Below are 10,155 nucleotides of genomic sequence, written 5' to 3'. Positions count from 1 at the left end.
CCGGTATTTTTCAAAACTTCGTTTGCTTTTGCTTTTCAAAAGTACTATACCCTTGACAACTTTATTGACAACGAATTCAACATGTGTCTTTCTTTTTTTACTTTTTTTACTTTTTTTTTCTTTTTGGTTTTTCACGACATCCTTCAGGACCGAGCTTGCCGACCGAATATACTCGTGATGCTTTCATTGACATTCGTTTAATTATTTTCATTTTCATTTTCCCTTTTTTTTTTACCTAGAAGCTCAACGAGACATGCAATATTTCAAAAAGTGTGCGAACAAACATTATGAATGAGACCATGCAGTATTTATTGAATGAAATAACACATATTATAACAAGCTTTAAAGATAATGTCAATATCCTTTAACAGCATCTCCTATCACGGAATCATCATGCATAAAACTTTTTGACCTCATCAGAATTAAACGGTAACGGTAATTCCTCCCCATCCATCCCTATGAGAATTAGTGCCCCACCAGAGAAAGCTTTCTTCACTACAAATGACCCTTCGTAATTTGGGGTCCACTTGCCTCTATGATCCTTTTGTATGGGTAAAATCTTCTTCAATACCAGCTCTCTTTCGTGGAACTCCCTTGGGTGCACCCTTTTGTCGAATGCCTTCTTCATTTCTTTTTGGTACAACTTTCGTGACACACAACTGTTAACCTCTTTTCTTCAATGAGATTAAGCTGGTCAAATCGGGCTTGAACCTAATCAGCTTCCTCTAATTGGGTTTCCATTAACACCCCCTCTTCCTAATGGGGTTTTTATCTTTTTCGACTCTTATTCCATTAATCTCAATAGTTCTAGAGAGGATTCCGGATCATATTCACAATCATCTTCCGATATTATTGACAGGGAGCTCAAAATTAGGAATATCGACATTGTTATTTTCAAAACATTCATTGTTATATATGCATTATTTAAATTTGCGAAAAATGAATAAATAAACAGGAAAAAGATGAAGAAGGTCAAATGACGATAAAACACAAACATACACGATTTGATTATCACGTTGAGTGGAAAAACTAAAACGTCAACCCGTAAGTTTTAAATCCTAAAGCCCCTGGTGAAGCTATAGGATTAATTAAAACTATTACATTTTATTTGAATTAGGCATCAAGGGTAAATCCAGAGTTTCCCAATTGTTGAGCGGTGCATCTGGGGAGCATACCCACATGAAACGTGAGCCTTCATATCCATCTTCATCCTCCACGGCCGCTATTTGACCAGTGTTGACACATCCAGCACTATGAAAGCTCTTCTTAATGGCACAAGTACGAATCTTTCCCACCTTGGGTTCTTGTCTTTCCGCACGAGCCAGACTGCACCCGTTCCTTTCTTCAATTAACCCTTTTCTTGTCCTCATAGCATACTTGCATCAAACTTCTGTCGAGCAAGTCTTGCAGAAACTCTTTGAAGTCAACACATTTCTCAATAGAGTTTCCAGCAGTTGGATGGAGCCCACATGCTATACCCACATAATAATTGCCCTTTAAGAGACCTATTTTCAACAAAGCCTCGAAAATAAACCTCCTTGAACTCCGGATTTTGCTCACGTCTCTTATTATCATCTGATGTACTTGATTGACTTGAGTGTCGAAGTATCTTCTGTTGACACACTCTACTTAGTTCTGGAAATACGAAAATTTGAGACATCTTAGTTTAAAGGTGTGAAGTTAGAGTTTGAAAGACACTTGAAAAGAAGTTAAAGAAGATTTTACAAGATATATTTGACCTTGCAGTAACATAATACAAACTTGAATTGAGTTGTATTAGTTTTTAAATGTATAAGATGCACTTTGTATGGTAAAAGTATAAAATAAAAACAAATTATTACTTCTTTAATTTTACCACGATTAAAAGTAAAAATGATCTAATTCCTTAAAAAAAGATGAAAGAAATGTTCTTCACTTCTCACCTATATTAACCTCAATATGTTTGAACGAAAAAAAAAATAGCAGAAAATGGAACAAACCTTTATCATGTGTGGGATTAAAAGGTGGTCAAACATGTAGGCGAATTAAGGAGTTCACACATCACATTGCATATCAAAACCATTTAAAAAGATGACAAATTGGTTAAAGCCCTTTGAAGGGTATGCATGATACACGTCATGCCCAAAATCACCAAAAAAGACACTGAAAACACCATGTGAAATTGTTGTAGGCATCTACGACCAGAATTCTCTCCTCTTTCATCAGCTTTTGCCTAATAAGTTCATGAAATTAACAATAATGCAAGAATGTTTCTTGAGCTCCTAATTTGAGTAAATAACACAAAAGTGCAACATTACTAAATACAACCATTTGGCAGACCATAAAACCTAATGAAAAGCACACAAAAGAGTACATAACCTCCATACTTTTCTCATTGGGTTTTGAGCTCTTCAAATTTTATTCAAATAACAGATAATGTAAATTATATATGTTTCTTAGATCAATACGTCAAAGTTTATATATATATATATATATATATATATATATATATATATATATATATATATGTGGATTTAGGTGTAAACTTAACTATTCGTTAGTCTAATTAAAATTAAAAAGATAAAAAATAAAAATTATTATTATTAACACTCTGCAACAGAACCTTAAAGATATAAACATATGTATAGTGTTTGTAGAAAAATAATTTTCTTACTTTTAGGGCATATAACCTCAATTTGATTATATTTCAAATAGAATGAAATTTATCATAATAGGGATGAATTTACTGAAACCATTTTTTCATACATTCTTTATCATCATGAAGCAAATATAAAGTTGGCATTCTCTGTTTATTTATCAAATCATTACTTGACTTATAAGAAGCATGTTATTTACTAACTTGATCGGTTTTTGTAAACTAAAAAAAAATGATAATTAGCGAAAGAAAATGATTTGGATGGTGCACGTATGTCATAAATAGTGACTTGTATCTACTTCTCTTTCTTAGTTGACTACAAAGGGTTGCTCGTTTGCACTTTGAAAATAGTCAAAAGAAAGTTTGGGCTTGTCGGTAATTTCAAACACAATCAAAAAGTTATATTAGATTTAATATATTCTAAAATATTTTAATCTTTTATTTATTGATTTGAATAGTAGAAGACTTAAAAATATTTCATGTTTGTATTTCATTTTTCTAATAAAAAAAATATGGTATTTTGTTTGGTATTTGAAATGGGCCCATAAAAATGGAAACGGATTAGGTGATGACTGTGGTCAAATGAGGCAGAGGAACAAAAGAAGGAGTCACATTATAGAATTCCGAACCCCTTCGGCTTCTGTCTTCTGACACACTAATTAATTTGTTCATATTCCCCCATTCTGCCAAAAATATTTTAAATTTTAACTAAAGCTATGTGTATGTTCCCACAAGTATCTTTGACCACCAACAAATTCTAATACATCTCCCTCTCTACCATTCTTTCGTTACACGTTCCCAACAATACCCTAATAAGCTAGTGTTTGGATTACTCCTATAATATATGATATAAATTATAATGTAAATGGTGAAAATTATATTAAAATAAAATTGAATTTTTTATTTAGAATAAAAAATAAATTGGAAAAATAATATAAATTATGAATAAATTAATAAAATTGTGATTATTGTATCTTTTTAATAAATGAAGTTAATTTCTAAAATCAGGTAATTAAAATTGTATGTACTAAAATATTTGAATATAATTTTAAAGAAATATATTGCATGTCACAGAATTAATATGAAGTTACGGTTTTTTTTTTTCTAATTAAATTTAATTTAACTAAATTAAAATTACCATATGTTTTAAGTTACGTTGAATGAAATTAAATTACTAAACAATAGAATTAGAATTAAATACACTAAAATGCATAAATTTATTTCTTGGAAAATATAAAATATGTTTACCCCATCCACTTTTTTAATGATTAAAGTATATATGACTAACAAATAATTATAACTAAATTAAAGAAATAAATATATTGCATATTACTAAAGCATACATACACCATACTTCATTTTAAAATAAAAATTTCCTCATGAACATCCACAGAAACAAAGTTCAACACCGTCGCTCATCCGTCCTCACGCAAATGCATTAACAATATCATTCCTTGATACAAACATATCCTAAGAATACAACTATTCATATTTTCCCATCTACTTTTAGCTAAATACTAATACTACATTTTGTTTGAGAGGAGAAAAGGATAGCTTTTTAAAAACTTGGAAAAATTATACTTTTAAAAGAAATATTTAAGTTCTCTTTTAATAAAAAAAAATACATTATTGTTTTCCTTTTTCGATCATATTCTTTCTTTGTTTTTTTAACTGTTATTTTTCTTTTATTCATTTTTAAAATTCAAATTTTCAATAATATCTTGGCTTTTTACTTAAAATTTCAAAATATTACCCGAAGACCGGTTTTCCCGAAAAAGTCGAAACGATATGACTTATGATACCGGATCCAGGCAAAATGGGAATATACACCTCTGGATGACCGAAGAACCGAAAGAGATGCTGGTATAAGATGGGGTCTCCCCCTCCTGCGGGATCAGAAAAGGTTGTATTAAAGTTTCGAGAGCGAATCCAATGGGAACGATGAGAGTCAGGGAGTAGCCACTCCGAAGTAAGAGTCTGGATAAGGCTTCCTTGCTCAGTGAGCAAGCAAGTCTCCAGACCAGAGTATCGAACGAAAGCCTCCTATATATATTATCCCCCTACCGGAAGCGAAGCTTCTGGCTCCCCCTTTGTTGTTGAATTTCCAATTCCTTCTTTTCGTTCTACTTAGGTGGAGCAATCCGAACTCTCGACATAATATAAAAGAGCGTCTTCGAACCTGTGTAGACACCTCAACGAACTCATGTGGACACTCCTCATGCAACCAAGGGACATGCCGAACACCTACCTTTCCAACTAAGTCCAACGCGAGGACCCTTTCATTGACGATGCGTTCCGTCATCAGCAAGCGGTGGCCGACAAGGCCCTTTTCCCTAAATATCTTGGGAAGCGAAGCAGGCTTTCTGATTCTGAGACCCTAGAGGCGATCTATATAGAGATCGTGAAGCTAGCACCCTAAACGGAAAGCGACTCTTCTTATAATTGAACTCTTGAATGCTCTTACGCTACCGTTCGCTACGCACCTAAAAGATGCCCAGGTCTTTTTTTCGCATAACCACGAGACTAGAGCGGCTCTTGAGGAGAAGTGATACCAAAAAAAATATTAGATTTTCAAGTAAAATAAAAAGAGTTATCTTTTGAATTCGAATTCATTATGATAGTATTTTTTAGAATTAATTAATTATACCAGAAAATATCTTTAAGTTGAAATTTAAGAGCAATAAAAGTTAGTTTTGCAATTACTTTTTCATTTTTATCAAAAACAAGAGTTTATTTATAGAAATCTGTTTCCTCTCACTGACTTTGTCAATTTTCCAATGTAAAATTCGTTGGAATAAATTATTAGACTTAATCATATCATCTCAGACATTGTCTATTTTAGAACTCAAAACTTCATCAAAATTTTGTCATTAAGAGAAATTTCAAGAGGTTGAGAGAAAATTATGTTTAAATTTTCCTTAATCTCGACTCATAAACAAGATTGACTATTAAGTATATAGAACAATATAACTTGAATATTTTATTGAAATTTTTTAATTAATATTTTATTATTCAAATATCATCATTTTGTAAATTTACCAAATTTATTTTTTATTTTATCATAAAAGTTTTAAGTTTTACAAATTTTGTCATTATATTAAATTTCTAATACCGTATAAGAAAATAAAAAATTAAATTAAAACGAAGGTTTGTAAAACATTATTCTGGTTCTTTGCACATCGTCATTCTATGAAAATTTAACATATATGTAAACTTTGCAAAAGAATGAAAACTATATACTTAAAATGTATCTAAAAATAAGTGATGTCATTCTTAAATGATAATAATTGATCAGTAAAATTATAACTACACGAGCTAAACATGAAAAAATAAATTTTCGATTTATGTATAAAATAAAATCATAAAAGGGAAGAAGGTGTGATTTTCTACCCAACAATGTATTTCAATAACTGTTTAGTTCCTTTTCGAGGATTCAAATTTTCAAACCACCACGTTGTGCTTATTGTTAGTATTTATTTCTTTTACCAACTTTTGTTAATTAGTGTACATTTTGTATTATATTTTGTCGGAGGCGAGATTATCGGAATAATTACCGAGCAACCAAAGTCACTCACGGGTTTGATTTTCAGTGCTTTGTTTTTGTTTGAACTTTGAACACCGACTATAACTATTACCATTTTTTTTATAAATAATTCCGAAATTATGTTTTTGGATGCGAGTCTCAACCAAAATTTAACCCTTATAATGACTTGAAATTTATTATTATCAATTAGAATTAAATTCAGATCTTGGAAGTAGAAATTTTCCTAATTCACATACTGGCCAACTTTGCATCTTTAAAGAAAGGGCCATCCATATTTAAGGAAAAAAGTAATTTTATTAAATAAATTGTAACTTTTAGTTCTCACTTAGAACAACAATATAGATTTTGAATACAACGAATTTCTAACATTATTTTAAATTTTTATTAGTGTTTTGTGATTATATAAAATTTAAAAGACTTTGGAATTAAGTTTTATTTTTCAAATTTTTTATTAATATATAAAAAAAATCTTACAAATTATTAAATCTAACATATAAAAACTTATAATGATATAACGCAATAATTTTATACTGATTTATCCTTACTTTTGAACTATATTCAAATCTCTATTGGTCACACTTAAGAATTTACACTAATAATTTGTGTACACCAATCATTTCAAAAATTATTCTTTTTATATGGTCCTTTAAAACTAAGAACACTAATATATTTTGTTTCCACTCTTGATCATAAACAAGATAGAAAGTTAAAGAAATGCTACTCTAAAGGATATAATATGACAAGAGTTTCCTCATAAGACAAAAAGTAAAAATATAACATTTTTAGCTCACTTACACTAAAAACGAATGAAACAAAGTTTATATAAATCTTTTATATTCTTCTTGTATATTTTGATGATGAATTAACAACTTGGGCTTTAATATAGGTCTTCAAAGAGATGATGATTGTTGTGTAATCTTCAAACATAAAATATTTGAGTTTGATGTGATGAATAGAATCTTCATACGAAAAATACTTCATATATATTATTTATTCTTTTATATTCAAATTATAAAATGTTGCATTTTCATCTCCTATCTTTGAGTTGTAAATATAAAAATAATAAAAATATATTCGATACAAAAAATATTTGATCACGTTTATCTTCACGTTGTTTACATTGATTTCAATATTACAATATTCCTTAAAAAGTTTTTCAAATGTTGTTGGAAATATATATATATATATATATATATATATATATATATATATCCGTGAACTGGTATTTTAATACTCGCTTATAAACGGGTCGAGTGCAGGTATTACATTATCTGATCCGCAGATACTTGTTACTCACTAAAAAATTGAAATTACGTTTTTATCTTTAGGTTTAATTTAAGTTTTATTCTTTTGTCTTTTTGCCCTTTTTTTTATCTAGGCAACAACCTTTTTACTTATCCATTGACTTTATTTGGATATATGTTTTAAATATTATTTGTATTTCTATTGCAATTTAATTTGTGTTTCACTTAAAAACTTATAAAATAATTGTTTTAAATACTCACGGGTTGAAAACGGGTATCCAATGAGTATCTGCAGATTAAAAAAAGTTCGGGGATTTTTTTTTTTTTTTGCGCGGATATCCAGTGAATAACGAGTTGGGTAACGAGTACAGTTTTATCCGACGAGTCAAGTTGCCGATAGACACTATTCGTACCCAACCCGACATGTTGTCATCCGTATTTCAAATATTTAGAATTTGAAAAGTCAAATACAAACATAGGACTAGTTAAGAAAAAAGATAAATTAACTAGTTTCACTAGTGCAAAAATGCTATTTAACGTCCCCCCTTAGACGTCGGTTAAGGGTAAGCACGACGTATATTGATGATCGGTGGCATTTTCGTAAATAAGTTGGCCATATAGACGTCAGTTAGAAGGTGTCCCGACGTTTATAATATTTTAGACGTCGGGACCCCTTCTAACTGACGTCTATATATCTGACAGATGGGTGAAAAGTCATTTCTTTCAATCATATAGACGTCAGTTAGGAGGGGCCCCAACGTCTATATGACGGAAATTAATGGCTATTCACCCACCTGTCAGACATATAGACGTCAGTTGGAAGAGCCCCGACGTCTAAAATATTATAGACGTTTGTTATTGGGGGAACCGAGGTCTAAACCCAAAATCCAGAAATTTAAAAAGTCACTTTTTGACTCCATTTAGACGTTTGATCCCGCCACTCAGACTTCTAAAGCACTTTAGACGTCTGTTATTCTGGGAACCGACGTCTAAACCCTAAATCCAGAAATTTAAAAAGTCACTTTTTCACTCCATTTAGACGTCTGATTTCGCCACTCCGACTTCTAAAGCACTTTAGACGTCTGTTATTCTGGGAATCGACGTCTAAACCCTAAGTCCACAAATTTAAAAAGTCACTTTTTGACTCCATTTAGACATCTGATCCCGCCACTCCGACTTCTGAAGCACTTTAGACGTCTGTTGTAAGGGGAACCGATATCTCAATGTCTGCATTAAAACACTGCGAACACGAGGCAGTAGTTATGCGCACTCATTGTTCATCATCTTCCTTGCGTTTTCTCTACACAGACTACGTTTTTCAGGTTCGTTTTCTCACTTTTGCACCTTTTAAAATTAATTTTACTCCGATTACATTACTCTTTGATGAATTATTTTTCATTTGAACTGATTAAAATGCATTTTCATTGAGTTTTTGTGCAGTTTTGCTCATGTCCTTAGGTAGTGTTCTTGGACGACGATTTCTTGCGTTTTGCACTCCTCCAATTCCCTCCACTACATTATCAAAACCGTCCAATACAAAATAAGAACATACAATTCATTCTCTTCAACTAAAATATAAAGTTATAAACTCGAATTACCATGACTTAGGAGCAACTCAAGAAGCCTCAAGTGGAGAAAGATCCTATCAAATACGACGACAGTTTAGACGTCTGATCTATAGAGTCCTACATCTATATAGACGTCTGACCTGTAGGGTCTAACGTCTCATTTAATGTCACTCGAATAGACGTCAGTTCGGAATCTGACGTTAAAAACCCAAAATAATCGACGTTACACAGCGTTTTTCCATTAGTGTTTTATTTTAAGCCTTAGTTAACTCTTAATTAATTCTAGCACATGATTAGTTCCTTAAAATTAGGAAAAGGTACATTGGTATTGGTAGCTCCTACAATCAAGCAAATATTCATTATTATATTCTCCAAGAAGAAAACGTGACTTATAGATTAGTTAAAAGTTTTTGTGAAACATTTATAACTATCGTTACATTCGTAAAAGTAACATGTATTTGTTAGTAACTTTTCATATAACTTTCCAATCATGACTCTTGGTTACTCTTGAATTATAGAATATTCCATGAAATATGTATGATACAAGAGTTTGCAAAAGAAAAATAAGAGCTTTTTTATATCTTTTTCTATTTCTTTCTATTTCTCTTTTTGTGAACTTCTCTTAAAATCTTTCTTGAAATTTTGTTTTTTTTTTTATTCTTCTTTGTGATTCTTCTTGTACGTATTTTTTCTATTCTACTTTTGTATTCAACAAGCTCTACTTCATTACTATTTACATCAACATATAATTTAAATACTTTGTTATAGGTGAAAAATTAGTTAATTATAGAGAATTAAGATTATATTCCGAGTAAGGTGAAACTTTGATTCTTTGATAAATATATTGACATAAGATAAAATCCTAAATTTTAGATTACAAAAAGCATTTCAAGAGAGTAAGAAGATTTTGTACTTCAATGACACACCGTAGAAGTGGTTCCAAAATGCAGAAAAGAGTTATAAATAGAAAAAGGTTATACATGTTAATCTAAAAAAAATCATTTTTGTTTAAAAAATATATAGAAGTTTAGAGTTGTTTGAAAAACTACGTTATGGGGGAGTCACGAAGGATAGAATAACCATTGGTATATATATATATATATATATATATATATATATATATATATATATATATATATATATATATATATATATATATATATA

This window comes from Vigna radiata, chromosome 7 (genome assembly GCF_000741045.1).
Source record: "Vigna radiata var. radiata cultivar VC1973A chromosome 7, Vradiata_ver6, whole genome shotgun sequence".
Taxonomy (NCBI): domain Eukaryota; kingdom Viridiplantae; phylum Streptophyta; class Magnoliopsida; order Fabales; family Fabaceae; genus Vigna; species Vigna radiata.
The sequence above is the reverse complement of the archived record's forward strand: the minus strand, read 5'-3'. Positions refer to the sequence as shown.